The following is an 11673-nucleotide window of genomic DNA, read 5'->3' on the forward strand; positions in this document are numbered from 1 at the left end:
AAAGCAATAACCCACACACCAGCAATAATGATAGCTGACTGATGAAAAGTGACATAGGGGCAGAGGCTTCCAAGGAATTTAGAGAGATCCCAGACAGAATAAGAATCAAATACATCAAAGGGAAAGAATACCTGAATCACTGGGAGGGACCTCTCAGTGCTGGATAAGAATAATCCCAAACCACTAAGTCAGTCAGCAAGACATACTTCATTGAGATGGAAGAGCAGATAGTGAAAGAAGGCAGGCGGCAGAGGGAGGACAGGATATGGCAGCTGCCCAATCTTGGAGTCCAGTAGAGAGTTCAATAGGGATGAAGGAAGGCCCTCTCTATGTGTGTGAAAGAGATACAGGTTACTGGATTATGGGTGTGGCTTCCTGAGGTAGTAGACATATTAACTTGGTTTAAAGTGATAAACGAGGATAAGTTGATGTCTTCTGTAGCAAAATGCCTACTAACTGATCATATTATTGGAAGTTTCTAACTGTGGTCTAGAACAATGTCTGAGTCCAGTGGCACCTTTAAGAACAACAAAGTTTGATGAACTTCTTCAGGGTTTTCCCTCCCTGTTCCAGGCTTGTCTCAGACCACTCCCACACAACATGATCAAATTAGGCATGGCCTCATTCTCCATTTCACTGGGCAGAGTCTCTCTTTTAGTTCAGATTCAATTCATATCTAGGGTTGCCAACCACCCGGAGATCTGTGATGGTATCACTTTGCTGTGGTTAAACCCCACCTTGAGTATTGTGTTCAGTTTAAGAAAGATATAGACAAGCTGGAATGCATCCAGGGGAGGGCAATAAAGATGGTGAGGGGTCTGGAGACCAAGTCGTATGAGGAAAGGATGAAGGAGCTGGGTATGTTTAGCCTGGAGAGGAGACAACTAAGAGGTGACATGATCACGCTCTTCAAGGACCTGAAGGGCTGTAATACAGAGGATGGTGCGGAGTTGTTTTCTGTTGTCCCAGAAGGTCAGACCAGAATTAATGGGTTGAAATTAAATCAAAAGAGTATTTGACTAAATATTAGGAAGAACTTCCTGAGCCTCTCAGAGTGGATGCTCAGTGGAACAGGCTTTCTGGGGAAGTGGTGAGCTCTTCTGCTTTGGGGGGGAGGGGGCATTAAACAGAGGCTAGATGGCCATCTGACAGCAATGCTGATTCTGTGAACTTAGGCGGATCATGGGAAGGAGGACAGGAAGGGTTGCATCAGTGCTTAGTTCTCATGGACCTTTCTTACATGCCCAGGGAAATGCTATTTGCCACTTTGGGGTTAGCAATTTTTCTCCAGGCCAGTTTTCCCAGGGATCTTGGAGGGGGTTTTTTTGCCATCTACTGAGCATGGAGCAGGTGTCACTGGGAATGTGGGGGAGATATTTGTGGATTTTCTGCATTGTGCAGGGGATTGGACTAGATGACCCTGGAGGTCCCTTCCAGCTCTATGATTCTATGATCTCCCCTCTATTGCAATTGATCTCCTGACAACTGAGATCAGTTCCCTTGTAGAAAATGGTTGCTTTGGAGGGTGGATTCTGTAGCATTATATTCTGCAGAGGTCCCTCCCCTCCCCAAACCCCGCCTTCTCCATTCTCCACCCCCAAAACCTCCAGATACTTCCCAACCAATTCACATGGGAGTTGGGAGGGAGAAGAACCAGGGCCTCAACACCAAAAAATAGGAAGTGGGGAATCAGGGTAAGAACTGATACACTTTAAAAAAGCATAACTGTCCAACTTTAGAGACCCTATAAAGGGAGTTGAGCCTTGAGAGGAGAAGACTAAAGTAAGAATAAAACCTCTAGCAACTCACACTAACAACAGCAAAACTAGGGACAGTCAGGACTTTAAAAAAAAAAAGCAGGAACGCAGTTTCAGGTGGTTTGGCATAGGGGTGTGGCCTAATATGCAAATGAATCACTGTGTGAAACAATGGTGATGTCCGGGTGTGTGGCCTAATATGCAAATTAGTTCCTGCTGGCAGTTATTAGAAATAGAGATGACCTTTGGATGAGACAGTCATTTGCTGCATATATGTTGTATCCATACATGAATTATAGACCCAATTTCCTGTCATGCATCTGGGATTTCCGGATAATTGATTGGTGACAGCACTTACCACACACACACAAGTAAAAAGTAAAAGGTATATGCATGGAAATTATGAATCAGCTAAATTGATACATGAACTCAGAGACTCGAAATGTACTGTAATGCAACATTTAGGAACTATGGCAACAATATGTTGCAGGAAACTGCTACAGTGCTGGTTACACAATCCGGATCCCCTGGAATTACAGCACATCTCTACCCTACAGAGATTTGGAAATGCCTACTTTGGAGAATGGACTCTGTGGAGGCTCCATTCCCAAATCTCCAGGAGTTTCCCAACCTGGATCTGGCAACCGCACTCCTCCAACTGTACACGTTTAGGTGCTTTTCCAAATATGGCCACTAGGGACAGTAGCTTCTCCTGAAAGCCCCGCATGCTGCAGTCCCTAATCACATTTGACCATGAAAATAAATCTCATGGCGTTCAGTAGGATTTACTTGTTGGTTCAGACTGTAAAGCTCAGGGCAGCTTCTCTTGTTATAGTTTCTATCTGAGAACTGAACAGTGACATGCTAAGACAGTGGCATGCTAAAGACTCAAGTAAGACCCAGTTTGAGCACGGTAGGCTTCATGTGCTACTGGTAGCTGTTTTATGGTCTGCTTCTGATCCAGGGATTGTTTTGTATGCATCATTTAATTTTTTTATTTGTTTACCTTGATATTTCACCTTTGTGCCTGACGAGGGACACTAAGGAGGTTGTTTTAGTCCTCTCGGTTTGTGCTTTATGCAACTGGTACACTATGGAACTCAGAGAGATGAAACAGGAATTCAGATGACTAAAGCGAGTTTAGCAGCGAACTTGTGACAAAGCTGCAAAAACATCTTAATGGCCATTTATGAAATCCCATGAGGTAGTGGTTTAGGTTGTTGAAAACAAATTTTATACAGCCTCCATCACATCTGCTAGCTCTTGCCCAACACAGGGTAATCAGATCCTTAACTTTTTTTTACTGAGAGAACTCAAAATGTTAGGAATTCAGTCATTACCTATGAAGTTTTTGCAAGTTTCTTTGCCAATAAAGTCTTGTCTCTCCTCTATGACCTCCAGGCCAGCATTGATACAATATGTGAACTGGAGGCCCCTTCACCATCTTTGGATTCAGTATTTGACAATTTCAGCCAACTTTCCTGATCTGATGTTGATAGGATTCTGGGTGCAGTTAGGCCACCTATATGAGACCCATGCCCCTCATGGCTGGTGAAGACCTGTGGTGATGGAATAGGGGGTACCCTGGTAGACATTATTAATCTGTCCCTGGGTTCAGGGGCCTACCCAGAGGAACTAAAAGAACCTGTGGTTGTATCACTTGAAGAAACCAACTTTTGATCCCAATCCTTGTCATTACCACCCAGTCTCAAATATTTCATTTTTGGGTAAGGTAATTGAGAGAGCAGCAGCAGAGCAGCTCCAGAAATTCCTGGGTAACACATTGGTATTGGATCCATTTCAGTCCGGCTTACACCCCAGCCATGGGATGGAGGTAGCATTGGTTTGGTTGCCCTCACAGATGATCTCCGCAAACAGTTTTACTGAGGCAGGTTGGCACTGTTGTTATTGCTTGATCTTACAGCAGTGTTTGACATGGTTGATCACAATCTTCTGACCCACGGCCTTTCTGATGTAGGAGTCTACAGGGTAGCCTTGAAGTAGCTAACCTCATTTCTCCAAGGTCAGAGACAGAAAGTGGTGCTTGGAGAGAGGGTGTCAACTAGGCACACATTAGCATGTGGGGTCCCTCAGGAGCCAATCCTCTGTCTGATGTTGTTAAACATCTACATGTGCCTCCTTGCCCAACTGATGCAGAGTTTCAGGCTGGGATGTCACCAGTATGCTCAGCTGTATCTGTTGATGGGTAGCTAGCTGGATATCTCCCCAGTAAATCTGGCAGAGGCTTTGATGGGATGCTTGAAACAGAGCCGGCTGAGACTGAATCCTGTTAAGATGGACGTTCTGTAGCTGGGCAGGGGTGCAGACCCCTAGCTCTTGATGGTGTGCCCTTGTTACTTGCAACAACTGTCAAGAGCCTGGGTGTGATTCTGGATGCCACCTTGTCAATGGAGGCCCAGATAACAAACATTGCCGGACTAGTGTTTTTCCAGCTACACCAAGTCAGGCAGCTGGCCCCCTACCTGTCCTGCACTGACCTAGCTAATCCATGCAATGGTCGCCTCCGGACTAGACTACTGTAACTTGCTCTGCATAGGGCTACCCTTGAGACTGACCTGGAAACTCCAACCAATCCAGAATGCAGTAGAGCAGGTCTTCACAGGGACGCCATGTATGGCACGTATTCAACCTATGCTGTGTGAGCAGCACTGGCTTCTAGTGGAGTACAAGATCAGGTTCAAGGTTATGGTATTAACTGTTAACAGCCTGGGACCCATATATCTTTGGGACCACTCTCCTGGTATAACACCACCACCCCAAACACCACACTCAGTTGATAAGAACTTACTGGTGATTCCTGGCCTGAGATATATCTGGCGGTCCTCAATCAGGGCCTGGGTGTTTTCTGGCCAAGCCCCAACCTGATGGGACTCTCTGCTGAACAACATCCATGCCCTGCAGGACTTAATACAGGTCCTCAGGGCATGTAAGACAGAGATATTACACCAGGTGTTTGGTTGAGGACAGCTACAGTTTTCCATCTGACTGGCACTCCTTTTTCTTCTGCCTCCACCCCACAAGGCAATGGCAGTTTTATCACCATCTTATTGGTTTTAGGCTATTCCTATTGTATTAATGTAAATGTATCTATTTTTATTATTTTAAGAGTGAAGTTGTATTATGTAAATGTAATTTTAGCAATGTACACTGCCCTGATTTCTGTTCTACAGGGGATGGCGGTTTATAAATCTATCTATCTATCATCTATATTCTTCTTCACCAGTTTGGTGTAGCAGTTAAGTGCACAGACTCTTATCTGGGAGAACCAGGTTTGATTCCCCACTCCTCCACTTGCCGCTGCTGGAATGGCCTTGGATCAACCATAGCTCTCATAGGAATTGTCCTTGAAAGGGCAGCTGCTGTAAGAGCTCTCTCAGCCTCACCTATCCCACAGAGGATTGATGAGTGGCTAGCTGGATACCTCCCCAGTAAATCTGGCAAAGGCTTTGGTGGGATCCAACTTTTCATCATCATCATCATCATCATCATCATCATCACCACCATCATCTGTCTCTCGGCTTGGCTTCGCGAACGAAGATTTAAGAAGGGTGCAATAGTCCACGTTTGCTGCAGGCTCGCTGGTGGCTGACAAGACCAATGCGGGACAGGCAGGTCCGGCCACAGTGGCTGCAGGGAAAAGTCTGATTTGGGGTTGGTGCTGTAGCAGTGCGATTCTTCCTCAATCTCCTTTTGTCCTCAAGACCAGCTATGCGTGCGTTCTCAAAGGAAGAGACAGCCTGGTGGATGGTGTGCCTCCATGCTTTGCGATCTGAGGCTAGGTCAGACCACTGGTGATGGTTGATGTGACAGGTGCTAAGGGATTTCTTCAAGGAGTCCTTGTACCTCTTCTTTGGTGCCCCTCTATTTCGATGGCCGGTGGAGAGTTCGCCATACAGGGCAATCTTGGGAAGGCGGTGGTTTTCCATCCTAGAAATATGCCCTGCCCAGCGCAGCTGCGTCTTCAACAGCAGTGCCTCGATGCTGGTAACCTCTGCCCGCTTGAGGACTTCAGTGTTGGTCACAAAGTCACTCCAGTGGATGTTGAGGATGGTGCGAAGGCAGCGCTGATGAAAGCGCTCAAGGAGTCGCAGGTGATGACGGTATAGAACCCACGATTCGGAGCCATAGATGAGGGTTGTCATCACAACCGCTTTGTAAACATTGATCTTTGTGCCTTTTTTCAGATGCTTGTTGCTCCACACTCTTTTGTGCAATCGGCCAAATGCACGGTTTGCCTTTGCCAGCCTGTTGTCAATCTCCTTGTCGATCTTGGCATCTGAGGAGATGATGCACCCCAGGTAGCTGAACTGCTGGACTGTCTTCAGAACTGATTCACCCACAGTGATGCAGGGAGGGTGATAATCTTCCTGGGGTGCAGGCTGGTGGAGAACTTCTGTCTTCTTCAGACTAACTTCTAGGCCGAATAGCTTGGCAGCCTCTGCAAAGCAGGACGTCATATGCTGCAGAGCTGATACCGAGTGGGAGACGAGTGCAGCATCATCAGCAAACAGTAGCTCTCGGATGAGTTTTTCCATTGTCTTGGAGTGTGCCTTTAGTCGCCTCAGGTTGAACAGGCTGCCATCGGTGCGATAGCGGATGTAGACACCATCGTCCTCATCTAGATCTACTGCGGCTCTTTGAAGCATCATGCTAAAGAAGATCGTAAAGAGAGTTGGCGCAAGAACGCAGCCTTGCTTTACACCTGTGCCTATTGGGAAGGGCTCCGAGAGGTCGTTGCAGTGTCTGACTTGGCCTCGCTGGTCTTCGTGTAGCTGGATGATCATGCTGAGGAACCTTGGGGGACATCCTAAACGTTCCAAGATTTGCCACAGGCCTTTCCTGCTAACGGTATCGAAAGCTTTGGTAAGGTCGACAAAAGTCACATACAGACCCTTGTTCTGTTCCCTGCATTTCTCTTGGAGCTGCCTGAGAACAAATACCATGTCGGTGGTGCTCCTGTTAGCTCTGAAGCCGCACTGGCTCTCTGGGAGGAGTTCTTCTGCAATGGTGGGCACCAGTCTGTTCAGGAGTATTCTGGCAAGGATTTTGCCTGCGATGGAGAGCAGGGTTATCCCCCGGTAGTTGGAGCAGTCTGACTTTTCCCCTTTGTTCTTGTATAGGGTGATGATGATTGCATCGCGAAAGTCCTGTGGTAATTTGCCTTGTTCCCAGCAGGTGACAAGTACTTTGTGAAGTGAGCTATGTAGTACTGTGCCCCCATGCTTCCAGATCTCTGGTGGAATTCCATCAACTCCTGCTGCCTTGCCACTTTTCAGTTGCTTGATGGCTTTAACAGTCTCTTCTAGGGTGGGGATCTCATCCAACTCTGTTTTCACCGGTTGAAGTGGGGTGAGGTGGATTGCTGAATCTTGAACTACGCGGTTGGCACTGAAGAGAACCTGAAAATACTCCGACCACCGGTTCAGTATGGATGCCTTGTCTGTGAGGAGCACTTGGCCGTCTGCACTATGCAAGGGACTCTGAGCCTGATAAGATGGACCATATACTGCCTTCAGGGCTTCGTAGAACCCTCTTAAATCACCAGTGTCTGCACACAGCTGGGTTCTCTCTGCAAGCTTGGTCCACCACTCGTTCTGAATGTCTCGAAGCTTGCGCTGGAGGTTGCTACATGCAGCGCGAAAGGTTGCTTTTTTCCCAGGACAGGAGGGCTGAGCAAGATGTGCTTGGTAGGCAGATCTCTTTTTTGCCAGTAGTTCTTGGATCTCTTGATTGTTCTCATCAAACCAGTCCTTGTTCTTCCTTGTGGAGAACCCGAGGACTTCTTCAGAGATCTGCAGGACGGTAGTTTTTAGGTGTTCCCAGAGTGCTTCTGGAGAAGGGTCTGTGGGGCAACTGAGGTCCTCAATTCTTGACTGGAGTTTTGCCTGGAAGGCAGCTTTAACTTCGGCTGACTGGAGGCTGCCAACCTGAAACTTCCTCCGAGGGATACCTCCTCTCCTGGGTGTGGGTTTAAAGTGAAGACGGAGATTGCAGCGTACAAGACGATGATCCGTATGACATTCTGCGCTGGGCATTACTCGGGTGTGTAAGACATCTCGAAGGTCTCTCTGGCGCACCAGAATGTAGTCGATAAGGTGCCAATGCTTGGACCGTGGGTGCATCCAGGTTGTCTTCAGACTGTTCTTCTGCTGGAAGATAGTGTTGGTGATGGTGAGCTGGTGCTCCATGCAGAATTCTAGCAGGAGGCGCCCGTTGTCATTGCAGTTGCCAATGCCGTGTTTGCCAAGTACTCCTTTCCAGGCTTCCGAGTCTTTACCTACTCTGGCATTGAAGTCGCCAAGGATGATCACCTTGTCCTCTGTAGGGGTCTTCCGTACGAGGTTGCGTAGATCAGCATAGAACTTGTTCTTTTCTGCAGGATCTGCTTGAAGGGTTGGGGCATACACACTGAAGAGTGTTGCATGCTGCTTGTTTTGAAGTGGGAGGCGCATGGACATGATGCGATCTGAGTGACCTGTTGGCAGGTTTTCGAGTTTGGAGGCAATGGAGTTCCTGACCATGAAGCCAACGCCAGAAAGGCGGCTCTCAGCCTTTGACTTACCCGACCAGTAGAGGGTATAGCCAGCACCGTGTTCTTGAAGACTACCTTCCTCAGGGAAACGGACCTCACTGAGAGCTGCTATGTCGATATTCAACCTGAGAAGTTCGTGGGCAACTAGAGCAGAGCGTCGTTCAGGGCGACCACTGTCTACTGTGTCAAGCATGGTTCTGATGTTCCAACACGCAAGCTTTAGTCTTTGCACACTTTGTGAGGCAGGTGCATGCCTTTTCTTTGTTGTTATTTTTCGACCGCAAGTAAGGATGCCCGTTGACCGCGGCTAGCCAACTGGGGTGGGGGAGACGAGCTTTGTTTAGGCCACCTTTTCTAGGCCCCTCTCCGTGTGGAGCAAGCAGTGCTGTCCCTAGATAAGGCTGCTTGGTCGTTCAGGGTGCTGCCGAAAGATGCTTTCGTCTCCGGGTTAGCATCAGGCGACCAATATCCTGAACCGCCTACATGCAGGATCGGGACTGCGGCTTCCAGTGGCACCTTCCACCTGCCGTTTCGCCCCTTGCCTATCGCTGCAGGACTTGATGCGTTGTGGATATGCCCTTCAGGCCTGCGCAGAGGAATTTTTTAGGTGAAGCGCAGTGTGCGCGGTACTGGCTCCACCCTTTCACCTGGGGGTCATCTGCCATGGCCCAGTAAGCCGGGACGCCGGCAGTGAGTCCTCCAGGTGGTAGGTGTTACATTAACGAGCTCTATCTGCCCGGGTTTGATGTTAGAGTTTTCCTTCTCTTAGGCTGACGAAGTTGGTGGGCCCAGCCTGCCCATCCGGTTATACCGCCGGACAATTCGGTCGCACCATGACGTAGCAAACTCTGTGAAAACGGGGGGGACCAGCGAGAAGGTGTTGCTACGGATGCAGTAATGCAGGAGAGGCCATTGCAGTGACCATCTGCCAGGCATAGCCAGACAGTGACCACGCGGCATTCACTACACCGGGAGAGGAGAGGCTATGTATTGCGCATGCACTTTCCCTGGGGGGGTAGGATTCCCAGAGGGAGCCCACCCCCCACCCCCCACCATCATCTGTATGCCCTGGCTTATTCTTTTAGTGTCTTGTTAGTGTCGTTCTGGCTTTTTTAGGGGCTTGTTTTAATCCCTTTCTCCCCAGTGGGGCCCAGGGCAGCTTACGCCATTCTCCTCTCTCCTCCTTTTTATCCTTACAACAACCCTGTGAGGTAGGCAAGACTGAGAGAGATTGACTGGGCCAAGCTGTCTCAATGAGATTATACAGAACAAGTTAGGCTCAAACCTGAATTTCCCAGATATTTATCTTACACTCTTAACTGCTACACCACACTGAACCTCAATACTATACTAAAAATGGGAAGTGGGGACTGAAGCTGCTAGAAATGTGACTTGTCTAAGGCAACTCAGTGTGTTCCTGCCTATGGAAGTTTGAACCAACTCACAGATCTCTGTCCTACTCTCACACCCAAAGTCCTCCAAATACACAGGCAAGCTGGAGGTTGTTTTTGTAAACTCTTTTATTTGCATGTTGCTTATATATCATTTGGGGTGACTGGCAACATGTTACAGACAATTATCCTGTGTAATGATACAATACAATATCAGGAGGGGAAAAACCCAATAACATCAGCCACCCATTTGTTCCCAGTCCAGCTGACCTCACAGAGTGAGGATGAAGTGTGGAACCAGTTGTGCTGTTCTGTGCTCTCTGGGAGAAAGCAGGATACAAAGTAGAGTAGATGAACCTTGCCTAAGGCTTGCCAACTTCCTGAAGATCTCCCAAAATTACAGCTGATGTCTAAACTACGAAGATCTGTTTCTCTGAAGAAAATAGCTGCTGTAGAAGATGGATTCTATGGCATTATAAGCTGCTGAGATTCCTCCCCTCTCCATACTGTTCTTTCCAGAATCCATACGCAACCCCCCAGGATTTTACCAACCTGAAGTTGGCAACCCTACTTTAATGGCCTGTGTAAGCTGTGTGGATGCCCAGCCAAAAAAGCTGCCCCAAAGGCCCTGGTGTGTGTGTGTGCGTGAGGCCCGGCCCAATGAAACTCAATAGCCATGCAGCTCTTTTGCCCGCAGAAAGTTTCAGGTTGAATTCTTGGCAGCTCCAGTTAAAGAAGATGATGCGAAGAAAGAAAAAAAAACCCTCTACCAGATAGCTGGAGAGGCTGCTGCTGATCAGGTCTTGACCTTGATGGGGCAACGGTCTGGTTCAGTATAAGGCAGCATCATGAAGTCATGTGTGCTCAGCAACAAAGCAAGCACAGAGATCCCTTCTTAATTCCCAGGATGCATAGCTCAGCCCCTGGAACAGAGAGGAAGTTGCAGGCCTGGAAGTGATACTTTGGCTAGAGTGGCAGGGGAGAATAGAATATTTCCCCAAGGCATGGCTGATGTCAAAGGCCAGCAGGATGGGTCCACTGCGCACAGCCCCTTGACATTTCAATGTTGTGTAGGAGTTCTATGGAAAGGCAGAGGAGCATGATGGAGAGACTCAGGCCATTTCCAGTCGTTCAGGGTACCAGATGCAAAACTGAGGGATTTTATTGCCCCAGAATCTCTTGCAGTACAGGGGAGATTCAGGGAAAGCAGAAAGATGGAGGGTTCCAGTGGGGAAGTTCATGCACTTCCCTAATGGATGGATATCCCCACCCACCCCAGCTGTCAAAGCCCCCGAAACTCAGGAGCCAACCCCGTTCTCCCTTGATACCCCAGAAAGGCTGTGTGAGCGCTGCGCATCATTGTGTTAATTGCAGGCTGTTCCATTCCCTTCGAGGGCGCATTTCCTAGGCAAGCGAAGGCTACGCTTCTGCGCGCACTTGCGCGGGTCTGGGCTCCCTTAGAAGCCTCAGGCTTGGTTTCAGAGCCGGCAGCCGGAAGGCTTGCAATTGTTGTATTCATGCAGAGGATGGAGTTGCGCTTGAGGAGGGCGGGGAAGGGAGAATGAGGAAGCCGGGGCTGAGCCCGAGGAGGCGAGAGCAGGGCCAGAGAGCACTCGACCTGGAAGTGGCGCCCTCCCTTCCCTTTGGCTCCCCGAGTCATTGAGAGCCACCCGGGCAGGCGCGCGGACCCATTGTAGCCGCGCGGACTAGTCCCTCGCGCGGCTCGGCCTGCACCATTCCCGCCTGCCGGAGGGGGGGAGGCGCCGGGCTCTGCAGCCGCCTGGAGGGACGCCCCGCAGGGGACAGGAGCGGGCGAGGGGCCCTCGGCGGAGCCCTGCCCTGACGCGCCCTGTTGGGAGCCGCGCCGGGTCTCCGGCTCCAGCCGGCGGCCGGGAAGCGACGGCGTCCCCACCCCGTGTCTCCCCCCTCGCCAGTGCCGCAGTGGCCGGGTCTCTCTCCCCCGCCCTTCCCC

This window comes from Heteronotia binoei, chromosome 11, assembly GCF_032191835.1.
Source record: "Heteronotia binoei isolate CCM8104 ecotype False Entrance Well chromosome 11, APGP_CSIRO_Hbin_v1, whole genome shotgun sequence".
NCBI classification, from domain to species: Eukaryota; Metazoa; Chordata; class Lepidosauria; order Squamata; family Gekkonidae; genus Heteronotia; species Heteronotia binoei.